At 43.0% G+C, this 14,815-nt stretch overlaps 1 long non-coding RNA gene across 1 annotated transcript; it reads left to right on the top strand.

The window, feature by feature from the left end:
- Nucleotides 1-1,311: 1,311 nt before the first annotated feature.
- On the top strand, nt 1,312-6,811 carry LOC123331222. The gene is made up of 3 exons (XR_006547758.1): nt 1,312-1,649; nt 5,041-5,189; nt 6,762-6,811. It is a non-coding gene; the product is annotated as an uncharacterized LOC123331222 (long non-coding RNA).
- The last annotated feature ends 8,004 nt before the right edge of the window (nt 6,812-14,815 follow it).

The following is a 14,815-nucleotide window of genomic DNA, read 5'->3' as shown; positions in this document are numbered from 1 at the left end:
CCTGCATATTCGTATCCTGATTTTGTTGGCCTTTTCCAAACTCATATACTTGTTAATGCTTCTTTACTTGAAAAATCAAGTACAAGGCATATGCTCTCTGTATTAAGCTGTGTTCTTAGTTGCAGAGAAGAGAATCCACACTAGGAGGTTAGAGTTGTAATAATAACAGTATTTAACAGCAGAAACAGCAATAATATGACTAGTATTTGTGTTTTTACTGTGTTCCAGGCTGTATTCAAAATACATTGTGTGTGTGTATGTGTGTGTGCTCTATTGCTCAGTCATATCTCACTCTTTGTGACCCTATGGACAGTAGCCCACCAGGCTCCACTGTACATGGAGTTTTCCAGGTGAGAACACTGGAGCAGGTTGCCATTTCCTACTCTAGGAAATTTTTCTGACCCAGGAATCAAACCTGTGTCTCCTGCATTTGCAGGTGGATTCTTTACCACTGAGCTACAAGGGTAGCCTCTCTAAATGGTTTATGTAAATTAATTCCTTTATACCTCACTACCTATTTGCTCCATCACTTAACGAAGTTCTTGTTGTTCAGTAGCCAAGTCGTGTCTGACCCTTTGCAACCCCATGAACTGTGGCATGCCAGCTTCCTATGTCCTCCACTCTCAGATAAGGAAACTGATGCATAAAGCAGTTAGACAACATGTTTGAAGTCACGCAGTAAGTGAGAGAGCTGGGATGGGAGCCCAGACTGCTTTCTCTAACTCCTAGAGTCAATGGAAGAGCCAGCAGGCCATCTCTAGGCTGGTTTCCAGAGAAATTCGTGGAAACACCCTGCAGACGTGTCCTGGTAAGTGAGCTGCTGCCCAGCCATGATGCCGCCACTGTCCCCACTTCCAGTCCCAGAAACGTGTGGCTTTGGCTCCCACTCCAGGCTGCAAAATGGAAGTTCCATTCCCACCAATTTCCTTGCTTCCAAATCAAAGGCTCTGAAGGTGGGTCTGGTTGGAGGGACCCACATCACATTTCTGAACATTTATATAACAGCAGGTATATGAGGCTTGTGGACTTCCCAGGTGGTGCTTGTGACATAGAACTCTCCAGCCCAAACAAGAAATGTAAGAAACGCAAGTTCGATCCCTGGGTTGGGAAGATCCCCTGGAGGAGGGCATGCACTGTAGCCCACCAGTTTCCTCTGTCTGTGGAATTTTCCAGGCAAGAATACTGGAGAGGGTTGCTATGTCCTTCTCCAGGGGATTTTCCCGACCCAGGGATCCAATCTGCGTCTCCTTCATTGGCAGGCGGGCTCTTTACAACCAGCGCTTACACATTAATCAGCTGTCTGTGATTTGGGCCAGATGCCCGCGAGGACCACAGAAGGAACTAAGCCTGGGGCAGTCATACTCTGCTCCCAAGCTTTCCAATCAATTCAATCCCCTTCCCACCCTCTGTTGGAGACAGTGAGTCACCACTGAGAGAGGGGATGTCTCTTCACATGGAAATGTGCTTCCCTGGGAGAACAAGTTCCCCTCGCCAGAATCCTGGGAGACTGTGATCCTAAAGCAGGTAGAGAGAAGTGGAAAGACCATGTGGCAAGAAGCCCTGTGCTCTCAACCTGGGCCCATCATTGCCTCTGTCATCCCAGGCAGATCCAGTTACCTCTTGGCCTCGGTTTCCCCCCTTTGAAAAATGTAAGTAGTCAGACCAGCAGTGCTCACCAGACTGGATGTTTCTGTGAATCCAGTAAGACAGTATGTGTGAAAATGATTTGAAAACTATGAAGCACTAGTAAGACATGATTGAAGTTGAAAGCATATATACTTGAATCATTGGGGAATTGGGGATTGTATAGTATTTCTAGTCCCAATTTTATTTTTGCTAATAAGTAAACTGAATCAGAGAGTTAAGGGCATTTTTAGACTGTCACATTCAGGTTTCTGGACCCTCAATCCAGGGCTATTTCTCCTTCGTCATCATGTGAATGGTTTCTGAGTCATAACCATGCTTGCAAGCCAAGAACTCAAGTTTCAAGAAAAATTCTCCCTTGTTTGGATTAGCCTGAGACTGAGTCTGCTATGGTCCTGCTGAGCTGTATAGTCGTTTTCCCTTTGCGCAGGGAATTGATGTTCCTTTTGGGCGCTCTCTTCTTTCTGAGGCATGTGAGGTGGTGAGAGGATGACTTAGCCTGGAGTCTCTGCTGCGGAAACACCAGCAGCCCGGCAGCCACCAGGCTCTCCTCACCCAGCTCCCCACGCTGCCCAGCTCTGCCATCAATTTAGCGACTTTAGTGCTTTTAAAAGTGTATTCATCAGATTGTCCGTTTTTTTTTTTTTTAATTTTTGTTGGAGTATAGTTGATTTACAATGTTGTATTTCTGCTGCACAGGAAAGTAATTCAGTTATACATATACATGTATCTGCCCTTTTTTAGACTCTTTTCCCGTATAGGTCATTAGAGTGCTGAGTAGCATTCCCTGTGCTCTACAGGAGGTCCTTATTGGTCATTTATTTTATATATTGTCAGTTTTTAAAGATATGTGTTATTACAGTGTGTGTTAATTCACTCAGTTGTATCTCTGTGTGTCCCCATGGACTAGAGCCCAACAGGCTCCTCTGTTCATGGAATTTTCTAGGCAAGAATACTGGAGTGGGTTGCTATTTCCTACTCCGGCGGGAATCTTCGTGACCCAGGGATGGAACCTGCATCTCTTGGGTCTCCTGCATTGGCGGGCGGATTCTTTACCATTAGCGGCACCCGGAAAGCCCATTTTTAAAGACAGTTCACACTCAAAGAGTGTCTGTGCTTACACTAGCTTGGAAAACAGTAGTGCACAGTTATGTCCGTTAACATAGCTAGGGCCCTAAAATCCCATAGCAGACAGAGACTGTTTATTATTTACCGTTATTTACCCCAGGATTCCCAAAACCTATTTAGCATTGAAAGACTTTTTTTTTTTTTTTTTTTCAAGGAACAGCTACCAACATCCTGGTTTCTTGTGGTGAATAAATCTCATCTTCAACCACCCTCCCTGCCCACCACCCCCATACAGGAGATGAGGCACCTTCTCATTCTTGGCTCTGCATGGAAAGATTTTATTCCAGATACTAAGCTGTCCCCAGACCAATTAAATTCAAATCTCTAGGGGTGATACCAGGCATCAGTACTTTGTAAAGCTTGCCACCCAAGTGGATCCAATGCAGGACCAAGGCTGAGAGCCTGCATTGAGGAAATCACCTCGGCAGTGACTTCCAAAGCAGGAGACAAAAGAGACCTGGGTTCGATCCCTGGGTTGGGAACATCTCCTGGAGAAGGGAACGGCTACCCACTCCGATATTCTGGAGAATTCCATGGACTGTATAGTCTATAAGACTGAGTGACTTTCACTTCACTTCACAAACTATGCTCTCTGCCAGGACCCTCTGCAGAGACGAGCCTGGTCGCAGAAACTTTAGGAAAACATGAGCAGCAGCTCAGTCGGGAGCACCTCTCCCTACGCCCCACCCTCCTCCTTGTCTTCCTCTCCACCTGCCTGGTGGAGCTCAGGCTCTGTCCTCACAAATGAAGCGAGCAGCATGGTGACGGAGTTCAGCTTTCTTCTCCTGGGATGGGATGGAGGGGTCAGCAGAACCCTTCTCAGGACAGCAAAGCCCCTGATATTTAGCACCTGCCTGGGGCTGAAGTATTAGTAAGATACCTGGAATCAGGGGGTGTGGGAGGACTTGATAATTTGAGAAAGGGGGAGAGGGATGGGCCAATGATCTTATCTGTAAGGACAGAGCCAGGGGTCCAGAAGGAAGACAGGGAGGGGAAAGGTTGGAGCCACGCAGGAGGGTGTGTCAGAACAGTTTGGTACCGTCAGGGAACCTTTCTGCTCTGCTCTAGGGGAGAAGCGGGTGAGTGTTTCTGGAAGAGTGAGGGCATCAGCGGGTTCCACAGCCTAATGGCTTTGAAGGACCAAGTCTTTGACGGTGAGGCAGAGCTCCTTGCAGACAACTACCTGTCAAAGAAATGGTGAAGTCACCTCCCACCCCCAGCTCCACCTAGAGAGACAACTAGAGCATCAGAATCACCTGGAAGGCTTCTGAGCAGATCACTGTATCCTGCCCCTGGAGCATCTGATTCCGCAGGTGTGGGTAGGACCAGAGATGTTGCATTTCAGCAAGCTCCCTGGTGATGCCCACATGGGCAAGGATATCTCCAGGCTGGAGATGTCCCTGCAGAGTGGGGTGGAGATGAGGGGTTGGCCACGAGATCAACTTTGGAAAAAGCCTCTCTAGGTCAGTCCTGCTTCTATGCCTCTTCTGACTTTGCGCAGGAGTCTCTCTTACTCTTCACCACCAGCCAGCCCTCCTGCTTGTTACTTCAACCCTCAACTTCACAGTTTTCTAAGGCACGCTGTGCATTAGGTGTCTGGCCAATAGAAATGCTTTATTTCATCTCACTTGAAATCTTTTTGTTCCCTAAAAAGTGCAGGAGGACCCTGCATCACGGGGGGCTCATCCCTCCTGAGAGCCCCTGGATTTTGGGCTGTCACCAGTTCAAAGAGTTAAAGGTTCGGAAACCAGGACTTCTTTCCAAGGGGAATGTTGTGCTGAATTTTATCCTGAATTTAGGTACTGGGGTTTAGTCACAGCCCCGCCACCCCCTACCCAGAAGTTTAGAAGGATTATGCAAATGAGGCCCCACAGCCTGCCTTGAGCATCTCAGAATTCCCCCAGGCAAGTATGCAAATGAGACTGAAATAGTGACCCCCGGTCACAAAAATAAAGTCAAAGTCAGCTTCATTTATTCTGTGTTGCTTTTCTCCACCTGCCTTCTTACCTCAGTCTCCCTGCCTGGAAAAGACACGCGCTTGGCTTTCTGCTCCAAGTGTCTATAATGACGCTCACTGCGGCAGCTGCTAGTTAAGAATCATGCTATGTTATTGTTCCCTACACTGTACTATACGCAAAAAAACATATGTCAGTGGGCTTTGAAAGCAGGCAGGAGGCCTGAAGGAGCTAGCTCCAAATGGGAGAGGCCGAATGGAGAAGCTGCCCCCTCACTCATCATAGAATTCCTAATGCGCGGTTTATCATTCAGGATGCTCTGCCTTTTGGAGGCAATTCAAAGCAGACAACCTGAAATGGAAACAAAGAAGCAAAAATGACTGAAGGGCACATCCTTTGCCTTTCCCACGTGGAACTGGTGACTCGGACCCGTGTCCCGTAAGCCTCCAAGCTGAATGAGAGGTAAGGAGGCGGGTGATGCCAGACTGATGTATGTATTTGCAGCTGTGCCACAGGTCCAAATGCTGGACACGGAGGAGCAGGTGTCCACCTCCATCCACAGTTTTGTCCCTTATGGACAGAGGGACATGAAACTGTACATACAAAGGGCCCAACTATTCCTTGGGCACTCTGTGAGGCTCTGCGCATATATAGTTCATTCAGTCTTCACATGCATATGGACGAGGAAAGTTTTACTAGCTCCATTTTCTAGCAGAAGAAATAGAAGCTTAGAGAGCCTGGGTAACTTACTCAGATCACAGCTAGTGAGCTGCTGCCCCTGTGCTAAGTGGTCTCGGGGTGTCGCCCAGGTCTGTGATGCCTGCAGGTTCCTGAAGCTGTCCTGGCCCCTCCCAGAACCCCTCCAGAATTCCAGATCCCACTTTCCTGCCCACTGCTGCTGCTGCTTCCTCTCTTGGGGCTCTCCTGATAAACTGGAATTTAGGGTGCTGTGCCTACCGCTTGGAGGGGGTTTCATTTCTGGAGACCGGCAGTAGCATGAAGAATGACCTGTGGAATAAGGTCTTAAAGGGATCGAGAGAGGAAGGGATGCAGAGCCCAGAATCCACAGAGCCACAAGTCTTGTCCTCCTCTGAGAGGAGGAAGGAGAAAAGTTGGAACAGAGGAAGAATGTTGCTGGGAAATGGGAAAGAAGAAGTTGGGGAGTTCAGCACCTCATGGCTTCTAGTTTCCTGGGGGCAATGAGAGGCACTGTTGGTGTGGTATCTCCTTTCAGGTCTCACTTCATTTGAATGTCTGTCTTTAGCCTGGACCAGTGTTTTGAGCAAGGTAGACTTTTGAGGGCTCATTGGTACACTTCATTGAAGCCTGGCTGCAAGTTCTGAGTGTTCCCATTTAGTGGAGTAAAAATTACCCTCTCCTAGAGCAGGAGGCCAGTCAGTTTCCCTAAGAGAATTTGTAAAGCAATTTCGAGAAGTTGTACTGATATTTTAAACTCCAACAAGTATACCACACATTACCAGGAGGGGAGATAGTACATCCTGATGGTTAACAATCATCTATAAAGAATCAACTTAAAAAAAAAAATCAATGATTTTGGATGAAATATACTTTAGAGATATTTCTAAAATAAGGCAGAGAAATACTTATTATCAAATTTATATGTGAAATCTAAAACAAGCAAACAAATGAAAACTCCCTTGAATTCAAAGATACAGGAAATAGCCCGATGATTGCCAGAGGTGGGAGAGTGGGCAAAATGAGTGAAGGGGGGTCCAAAGGTACAGATTTCCAGTTAAAGTAAGTCATGGGACCGTAAGGCACAGCATGGTGACTGCAGTAAATAATACTGTATTGTGTATTAGAAAGCTGCTAGGAGAGTAGAACAAGACAATGCTTGTCTTGTTTGTCTAATACGGTTTCCACCATTGTAGATTCTTTACCATCTGAGGCACTCGGGAAGCCCTGTTATAGGCCAAAATTTTCCCTATATCTGTTAGGGGAAGCACACTGATTGAAACCGCCCACCCTGGCCAGGCACCATAGTAACCATTTGCATGAGTTGTTTTATGACAGGAGATCCTGAACGGAACTAATAAGCCACCACCAACCGGAAGAGTTCGGAAAAGGTCTAAAGGAGACACCGCGTGTCCATCCACTTCCCAGAATCCCTCTCGCTAACATCCATCTTGGCTGAGCGATGCGTGTGCCACCAGGAAAGACTCTGAATTAGAATGATTGGCCAAAGACCACCCGGAAACTAATCCCATCACCATAAAACCCGAGACTGCGAGACATGTGGCAGAGCTGTTTTCCTGTGTTCCCTTACCCTACTGCTCTCCACCCGGGTTCCCTTTCCCAATAAAATCTCTTGCTTTGTCAGCATATGTGTCTCCTCAGACAATTCATTTCCGAGTGTTAGACAAGAGCCCAGTTTCGGGCCCTGGAAGGGGCCCCGGCCTTCCTGCAACATATCCATTAAAAATCTCACTTTGCTGTGATGTTAGATGGATCTCTGGGGTATTAAAGTTTCAGGACTGCTGGGTCTTCCACCTAATGGCTCAGGGATATGAAAGCAGTTTTCGGCTCTTTGTCAGCTTTTTGTAATTTTTCTGTCTCTTCCCCATGGTCATGCTCTGTGTACTGTGCAAATATGTGTGTATCTGTGCAAAGATAGAGAAATCTATATAATGCATGTCACTATGAATTTTAATGGTGAATTATAAGTATCGTTTTTCTCAAAATTGTACATGAGCTTGTGCTCAGTCGCTCAGTCATGTCCAACTCTTTGCAACCCTGTACTGTAGCCCACCAGGCTCTTCTGTCTGTGGAATTTTCCAGGCAAGAATACTGGAGTGGGTTGCCATTTCCTCCTCCAGGGCATTTTCCTGACCCAGGGATCGAACCTACAATGAGTTTCATGACCTCACTTTCTCACCTTTCTTTGGACAGATACAATCGTAAGTACAAAAAACCTTGAAAGATTGCTTATAAACTGGGGACTATGCAGTTGGACAGCATCACTGACATGAACTTGGGCAAACTCTGGGAGATGGTGAAGGACAGGGGGGCACTGTGTGCTGCAGGCCATGAGGTCGCAGAGTCCGACTTGACTTAGCGACTGAACAGCAACAACAGCAATGGGGACTGTGTAACTTTTCAATTGCTTTTCTTTTGGTACCACCAAGTTTAGGCAACCATTTTTCTTTGAATAACGCCAGGCCTTCATGTCAGTAATTGATTTTGTAATCAGTCCTTCCGGTAGCACTTTAAAATTAATGTTCTCACATATGGATTTAATTGGAGTTTAATAAGACATTCAGTGCATAATAAGTAAAAATCACATGATACTAAACATATTTACGGAAGATTAACCACCATGGCGATACAAATCTATTATGTAGAAATCCCAATAAATATTTTTAGAATGTTAAATCATATGTAAACATTGTGTATTGCTTCAAGTAAATCTAAATCTTCAGCTTCATTTGTTATCTCTCTTCTAAGTAAACATAGCTGTTTACTACAGTTAAATTCATTTTCATCTTCTACAATTGGTTCAGCAAAATTCAGAGTCAGGGAAAAAAAATATCCTCAACCTTAATGTAAAGCAGACTTTCTCATTCGGTAAGTTTGAGGTGGGACCTGAGGATTTGCATGTCTAGCAAATTTTTGCGTGATGCTACTATTCTAGGGACCACACATTGAGAAGTGCTAATGTCAAGCATTGTCTTGTTTTAAGATTAAAGGAAGACTTTGGTTTCCTCTGCCCTAATTTAATGTCTGGTTTTAGCTAAAATCCCTGATAGCTCAGTTGCTAAACAGTCCACCTGCAATGCAGGAGACCCCGGGTTGATTTCTGGGTCAGGAAGATCCCTTGGAGAAGGGATAGGCTATCCACTCCAGTATTCTTGGGCTTCCGTGGTGACTCAGATGGTAAAGAATCCACCCACAATGTGGGAGACTGGGGTTCGATCCCTGGGTTGGGAAGATCCCCTGGATAACGGAAAGGCTACCCACTCGAGTATTCTGGCCTGGAGAATTCCATGGACCGCAGTCCATGGGGTCACAAAGAGCCAGACATGACTGAGCGACTTTCACTTTCACTTAGCTAAAATCTGCAGTAACAGGCTAAAGATGGCCACGCCTTCTCTGTTACTGTCTCCATCGAGAGGTGGTTATTTCTCTTTCCCTTTATTCAGGGCCTGTTTTGTGATGACTTACTCAACAGAATGCAGAGGAAGTGATGCTTTAACATGACGGGAAGCTTCTATTTCCTCCTTCTTGTACCCTGCTATGTCATTTGTGAGTTAGCCCAAGCAGTCATGTCCACATGGGTAAGAGTCAAGGCTACTATCCACCAGTCCTGACCGAGCTCGCAGGCAACAGTGAGAACCAACTGACCAGTCATGAGAGGGAGCCATCTTGGAAGTGGAGCTGCCTCAGTTTACACGAGTTGGAACAGAGGGAAACCATCCCATTTATAACTGTGGTTTAGCGGTTAGTTGTGTCTGACTTTTGCAACCTGTGGACTGTAGCCTGGAAGGCTCCTCCATCTTGCCTGGAGTTCTCCAGGCAAGAATACTGGGGTGGATAGCCATGCCTTCCTCCAGGGGTTCTTCCTGACCCAGGGATTGAACCTGGGTCTCCTGCACTGCAGGCAGATTCTTTACCATCTGAGATACCAGGGAAGCTGTCCAAATTGCCAAGCCAAAGTAAATAAATTGTTGGTGAAGGTTTATTTTACAGCAGTTGATAACCAAAATTTACCTGTCTACAAGTTGATGGGGGCCCAGCAAGCAGGCTTTCAAAATAAATTGGGCATCAATTTTGACTTTCCCCTTCTGAGTTTGTGTTGTAACATCTTAATAATAATGTCAACCAAATGAACTGCGAATGGGCAAAAGGTTCATTTCAGAATTTTATTTTGCCAGTCCTCTGGACTTTGACTTTATGTGGGAGCAAAATAAGTAACTGTCAATGAGGACATCATTTGAGGATGTGAGGAAGGTCCTTCCATCCCTTAGCATCACACCCATGGGTGTATTTTCATAATTAGGGCTCAGTTCCTTTGTCTTGAACAAATGAGCCTTGGCTGTTAAAATGCAAAGAACGATGGATGATTTAACATCTTAGTGCTTAGCGGCCATTTACATGCTTAAGATTTGCACTCTATCCTCAGGCCTAAAAATGAGCTTGTCCATCTTCTTCACAGTGGGCATGCAAGGTCCCCTTACCATAATCAGGAGCCTGTGAGTATTTGTGTGGGCTATTTCCTTTTTTAGTATAGAAGCGAAGTCACGATTCTCATACCTGTAGCAGATCATTCTTGGAAGAAGCAATGAAGTTGAAAACAGGTTTACTCATGGAATAAAGGTCTTACTTGGAACTTTTACATTATTGATCAAGAAACTTTAAAAATGTATGACCATGAATGCTATTCTTAGCAATGATTACTTTTGTAGGTACAGTCTACAGTTTATTCAACATCCATAGTTTGTTCAATAGACAATGGAGTATCAGTTTCAAAGTGATCTTTACATCAGGAAATTGTGCTTTGGAATATGTTCCTACTGTATTTTTATTTCAACAACCAGAAAGCAAAGCAATATTCTTATAATAAGGGATTCGACTCAATTCAACAAATTATTGCCCAGAGTGTTAGAAACCCCACTGTGCACTGCAGGGGATTGAATGATCTCAATGATTTCAATGAAGTCTATTTGGTGTCATAAAACCAGAATAAAAATGGCTTCAATCCTAGGCAGACTACTGGCAGCATCAGAAAAGAAATGCAAAATTTTCAAAGAAAAATCTGTTAAAATCTGGTTGGGGAGACAGAGAAATCTTCTTAAAGGATTCAGGGTAAGTTTAACAATAAAAAACAAGACTCACTTATACTGATATAACACTTTATACCTTATATAAAGGAGGAGAAGAGGGCGAAAGAGGATGAAATGGCTGGTGGCATCCCTGACTCAATGGACATGAGTTTGAACAAACTCTGGGAGATCCTGAAGGATGGGGAAGCCTGGCGTGCTGCAGTCCATGGGGTCACAAAGAGTTGGACAGCACTTAGCGACTGAACAACAATACTTTATAAAGCAGTTTTACATGTATTGTCTTATTTGATTCTTGAAATATGTAGGGCAGAAATTCTCCAAGTATGTTTCCCTAACAGCATTAATATCTCCTGGGAGCTTGCTAGAAATGCAAATACTCAGGTCCCACTCAATCAGAAACTTTGGGGATGGGACCCACCCAGCAACCTAGGTTTTCACAGGCCCTTCTCCTGATTCTAATGCCTGCTAAAGTTTGAGAAACAGTGATGTAGGGCTGTTTTGATTGCATGATGTCCTTTTCATTTCACATGTGATGATTAAGAATTATTGAAGTTGGATTTTGCCAAGTTTCTAGAACTATACTAGGAAATCCAATTCCAAAGTTATTTCAGATTGAATGTACTCTTTTGAATTGTGTCTTGAAGAATGAGTAAGATTTTCACAGATGAAGATGGCTACATGTTAGAGGTATGGAAGAGGCTGGAGCTAGTTTGACTGGATGGAAAATTAGCTTTGAGATTCTTAAAGATGTATTTTAGGAAACTTTGATTTTTGGGTTCTTTTCCTGAAGAAATATGTCTGTGGGTATTTATTTTGTTCTGAATTTCTTATTCTATAAATAGAGAACTTAAAAAACCATAATTCTTGCTATTGTGTTTGGGTTGGAATTCATTTCCCCTAAATGTGTTTGAAGCTTTGAAGGCCTTATGCTTATGCTGCTGCTTCTTTTTTTGGGGGGGGGGGGTGGTGGTTTGTTACTTTGAGAATGAGTTTTAAGAACCAGGGACTAATCCTATTTCTTCCTTTACTTCAAAGAAGGACATTTTTTTTTTTTAATTTGGAAATTACTCATAATAAGGGATCAGAAGTTCTTGAAAAGCTCCAACACATGCAGGGATTTTTTTGCCCTTGGTCTTCAATTAATAGAAATTAGACCAGGCCAGCTCCAGGCAGATGGAGGCAGGCATCGCTGATACCTTGGAGATATTCTACTGTTCCTCACGATATCTCAAACACTGATGCTTTTCTGGGACATCCTGAGGGTCGACCCAGCTTCCAACTTGAGGTTTTGAGAACTCAGACAAATATCCTTGATGGTAAAGCCTTAAAAAAGTAAATTAGCCCTTGTTACTTTACTGGAGCATTTTTTTTTAAATTGAAGGATAATTGCTTTACAGAATTTTGCTGTTTTCTGTCCAAACTTCAACATGAATCAGCCATAGGAATAAATGTATCCTCTCCCTTTTGAACCCCCTCCCATCTCCCTCCCCATCCCACCCCTCTAGGTTGATACAGAGCCCCTGTTTGAGTTTCCTGAGCCATACAGCAAATTCCCGCTGGCTATCTATTTTACATATGGTAATATAAGTTTCCATGTTACTCTCAACATACATCTCACCCTTACCTCCCCACTCTCCGTGTCAATAAGTCTATTCTCTATGTCTATTTCTCCACTGCTGCCCTGCAAATAAATTCTTCAGTTCCATTTTCCTAGATTCTGTATATATGCATTAGTATACAAGATTTATCTTTCTTTCTGAGTTATTTCACTCTGTATAATAGGCTCTAGATTCATCCACTTCTGTAGAACTGACTCAAACGTGTTCCTTTTTATGGCCGAGTAATATTCCATTGTGTATATGTACCACAACTTCTTTATCCATTCATCTGTCAAAGGACATCTAAGTTGCTTCCATGTCCCAGCAATTGTAAATAGTGCTGCAATGAACAATGGGATACATTGTCTTTTTCAATTTTGTTTTCCTCAGGGTATATGCCTAGGAGTGGGATTGCTGGGTCATATGGTGGTTTTATTCCTAGTTTTTTAAGGAATCTCTAAACCATCTTCCATAGTGGCTGTATCAATTTACATTCCCACCAACAGTGCAAGAGCATTCCCTTTTCCCAGAGCACTTTTAATACAGGATAAAATGTGGTTTGATTTTTAATTTGACAACTGTATGTTGATTTTGACTTTTATCAGTCAATATAATAAATTTTACAATTTTGCTGTATTTTATTCACTTTTAAAAAACATATAGTAAAATTAGCTCCTGGTGGTGTACACTTACACCAGTTTTGACAAATGTGTATAGTTGTGTAACCACCTGCACGATCCTGATACAGAACAGCGCCATCACCTCGAATGTTCCCTCGCAATGTCCCGTTGTATTCAACCCTTCGCACCGTTGCCACCCCTTGGGAACGAGGACTTTTGTTTTTATATAAATGGATTCTAGAGATTGGTATCAATGGTACACTGCCTTTGTATAGTACTTTTACTGTGGGTAGGTATAATGCAATGCATGGAGTTTTCATGTTATAAAGCTGTGGCCCATGTAGCCCTGACTCAGTGTTGCAATCAAAAGAACACAGAGAAACAACCAAACATAGTTTTTAAATAGCTCAAATTCTTAACTTGCAACACTTGAACACCCCAGAGGAGACTAGATCCTAGACAAACTTCTCTGTGGTCTTCTTATTCCTTCACTTCCCTCACACACTATAGCTCTTGCAGCTGTTTATAAACTGTTTCTGACTCACACTGCATATGTATCTGAAACTACTCATTCACCATTTATAGAGCAAACACTGAGGGTGTATATATTCATATACCACACCATCTTCATCCACTCGGATGTTGGTGGCACTTGGGTTCCTTCCCTCTCTTGGCTATTGTCAACAGTGCTGCTGTGAACATTGTGATGCATGTATCTTATCAGGTTAATGTCCTCATTTTTACATCCTCTTCATATCATCTTTAACATTTGTTATTTGTAGACATTTTGCTGATAGTCTTTCTGACAGGTGTGGCTTGAGACACCTCACTGTGATTTTGATTTGCATTCTCTAATAATTAGTGATGTTGAGCATCTTTTCATGTGGCTGTTGGCCACTTGTATGTCTTCTTTGGAAAAATGGCTGTTTAAGTCTTCTGCCCATTTTTGAATTGAACTATTTGGCTTTTAACATTGAATTGTATGAGCTATTTATATGAATTGGATATTAACCCCTTCTTAATAGCATCATTTACAAATATGTTTTCCTACTCCAGAGATTGTCTTTTTGTTTTGCTGATGGTTTCCTTTGCTATGCTAAAGCTTTTAAGCTTAATTGGGTCTCATATGTTTATTTTTTCTTCTCTTTCCTTTGCCTTGGGAGACTGGTTCAAGAAAATATTGCTACTGTTTATGTTAAAGAGTGTTTTGCTTATGCTCCCTTCTAGGACTTTTGTGGCTCCGTGTCTCATATTTAGGTCTTTAAGCCATTGTGAGTTTATTCATTGTGATTTTGATTTGAATTTCTCTGATTACTCATGATGTTGAGCATCTTTTCAGGTACTTATTTGCCATTTGCATTTATTCTTTGGCGATGTGTCTGTTCAAATCCTCTGCCCAACTTTTTAAAGAAATTTTGTTTTGTATTATTGAGTTTTGAAAGGTCTTTACTTGTTCTGGATTCATGTCCTTTTTTCAGAGATGTGTTTTGCAAATAATTTTAGCGGGTATTTGGAGACTTAACACTTTACTTTCCCTTTGCTCTGTGACATGGGACAAACGTCATATCTAGTGCTAAGCCTCAGTACTGGTGTGTGACCTGGCGTCTGCGTCACATGATGATCTTCAAGAAGCCAGTTCTCTCCATTGTGATCCCATCAGGAGAAATTTACATTCAGGCTGAAGCCAGGAAAACAAATCTCCAGAAATATTATGCAAAATGGTTATAGTTAGATTGGGGAAATAGAAAGGCTGAAGGGAATAGAGATATAAACTCCTGAAAAATTGGTATGGTATCATTTATTTATGGGCCACCTCTTAAAATGTTATAAATACCACTGATGTAATTAGTAGAATTTCTAGAATTTCTCATCTGGGGTTATACATACTGGCACAAGAACAATCATATTTGTATATATACAGGTGACCATATGAACCTCCCCAAACTGTCATTGTGTAGACAGTATTGGTCTATCATCTTATCTTCAATCACTGATAATTTAGAATGTTAGATTTTAATAACCCTGTGGCTGAATTTCACCATATTTTTTCATCTGTAAAGACACTGATG

The sequence above is a fragment of the Bubalus bubalis genome, chromosome 22, assembly GCF_019923935.1.
Source record: "Bubalus bubalis isolate 160015118507 breed Murrah chromosome 22, NDDB_SH_1, whole genome shotgun sequence".
NCBI classification, from domain to species: Eukaryota; Metazoa; Chordata; class Mammalia; order Artiodactyla; family Bovidae; genus Bubalus; species Bubalus bubalis.
This window is presented reverse-complemented; position numbering and strand designations above follow the sequence as displayed.